The following is a 2,519-nucleotide window of genomic DNA, read 5'->3' as shown; positions in this document are numbered from 1 at the left end:
ATCCACCCGCCTCGGCCTCCCAGAGTGCTAGGATTACAGACGTGAGCCACTGCGCCCGGCCAACAAGAGGAAATCTTGACTGACATTTTCTTCTGCCAAGGTTTTAGCTTTCTGGGAAAATCTTATCACAACAAAAGGTTATTTGGAAAAATCAATAATTATATTCCATCATCATAGTTTCAGAAAAAGGATTAGTTTATGCCAATAAGAGTTTTGTAGCAAAACAGCCGGCTCTTAATTTTGCATAAAACTCCCTGCTGTGTACAATGAGTCTGGTATTATCAAGAATCTCCTATTTGTAAGTCATTGTGCTAATGCTTTGGGAATATGAAACTATTTAAGGTATGATCACTCTTCTTCAGAAGTTTATAGTCTAGTATGAAGAAACATATTTTTGAAAAATAATTAAAATATCAAAAAGAGACTAAAAAGTAAAATGTATATTCCACATGCCAAATTTTAAAAATGATATGCTTTTCAGTGAGCAGAGAGGTCACTAAATCTTAAAGAATTCTGTAAGATAGTATGAGAGTAGTAGTATTCAAGATGGTCTTACAAGAGCAATAGGAATTCACCAGGTAGATGAAGGGAAGGAGATCTTCCAGGCACAGAAGAAATGACTGAGGTATAAAATGTGTGCAGAGGACAGTAGTTCAGTTTGACTCAGAGCATGAATGGCCTTGAACACACGGCAGGGGAATTAGACTCTCTCATAATCTTATATCTACCTTGCTAATACCTGAAAGATAGTCTTAGCGAGCTTAAAAAAAAAAAAGACTTTAAAGAGACGAGTTTTAGGTTCACAGCAAAATTGAGAGGAAGTTACAAAGATTTCCCACATGTTCCCTGCCTCTTAATGAACTATTAGCAAGTTTACCACAGAATACTTGAGATCACCTAAGCCAGCCCCCTTATCTTATAAATGAAAATATCTAAATCTCACAGAATTTTGGTGATTTATCCAAACACACGTTTTTGGCGGGAGAACCAGTAGCAAAGCCTAAAAGACTGGTCTGTAGCATATCTTAAAGGCCTTCTTCATTCTAATGTCTGTAAGTCTATGAAATCTCTTTACTTAAATTGACTAATCTTTCTTCTACATGCTGCTCACAACTTGTTTTCCAAGATGCTCTTTGGAATTTGGTTATTATTTTTTTACTTTTATAATGGAAAGTTTTCAAATGCAGAGAAAGAAAACATAGAATAATGCACATTTATATACCCATATACCCATCACCTCGTTTGAATACTGGATTAACATGTTTTTTACTGAGTGAATGAAGCATATCATTTCGTAACATTTGTCACCATGTCTGTTTGTTTTATCCTAAGTTGCACATGAATGCTTCTTCACCTTCTCAATGAAATCTTTTTTCCCTTAAAGCTCACATAAAATGTCCAACACTAGTTCCCATTCATCATCTAGACCTATTCTCTCACGTTGGTTTTTTGAAGAACACTAGATTGGCCAGGCGCAGTGGCTCAAGCCTGGTTTTTGGACTTAGGGCCCAGAGAATTGAGGTGATCTCTCCGCAGGTAGACAATGTTGTCAGGAGATATCAGTGGTCATGTTTCTATTATGGGAAGAAAGATAGTCTGCCGTGAGAGAGAAGAATGAGACTGACAGCAAAGAAGAGAGATGAAGTAAGCATCCTCTGTTTATTATGTATTTGGCTTTTTTGCCTACACTAATTTAAATTGGGATTCTGGCACTTGCACTTATAGCCAAAAAACATATGTGATTTGGCCTGGGAGGGTATTTATTTTATTTTATTAAAATAAAATAAAAATTGGGTCACCCAAGCTAGAGTGCAGTGGCTCTCAATCATAGCTCTCTGCAACTTGGAACTCCTGGGCTCAAGTGATCCTTCTAACTCAGCCTCCCAAGTAGCTAGGACTATAGGCGTGTGCCACCATATCCAGCTAATTTTTTAATTTTTTGTAGAGACAGGGTCTCACTATGTTGCCCAGACTGATCTCAAACTCCTGGCTTCAACCAATTCTCTTACCTTGGCCTCCCAGAAGGGGATCATAGGTGTGAGCCACCGCAGCCAGCCAACCCAGTTTTTTAAATGGGCAAAATATTTAAACAAACACTCCACAAAAGTAAATATACAGATGACCAATAAGCACAGGAAAAGTTGCCCAGCGTTACTATCCCAACATGTAGGAATGGAAAGGATCATGGATGATAAAATCTCAAAAAGATACCACTTTACGTACACTAGAATCGCTAAAATTTAAAAGACTGACAACAGCAAATATTGGAGAAGGTGTATATATTGCTGATGGGAAAGCAAAATGATATAACTTGGAAAATAATTTATCAACTTTTTATAAAATTAAACTCACACTTAACATATGTCCCAGAAAATTCCACTCATATATATTTCTCAACAGAAATGGAAACATATGACCACAAAAAGATTTGTTCCCATGAAGTTCATAGCAACTTTATTCATAATAGTCCCAAACTAGAAATAAGCTATGTTGGTTATTAATTTGTTATTTCTCAGGTT

This window comes from Propithecus coquereli, unplaced genomic scaffold, assembly GCF_000956105.1.
Source record: "Propithecus coquereli isolate 6110/MARCELLA unplaced genomic scaffold, Pcoq_1.0 Scaffold16, whole genome shotgun sequence".
In the NCBI taxonomy this organism is placed as follows: domain Eukaryota; kingdom Metazoa; phylum Chordata; class Mammalia; order Primates; family Indriidae; genus Propithecus; species Propithecus coquereli.
Note: the sequence above shows the minus strand (reverse complement) of the source record.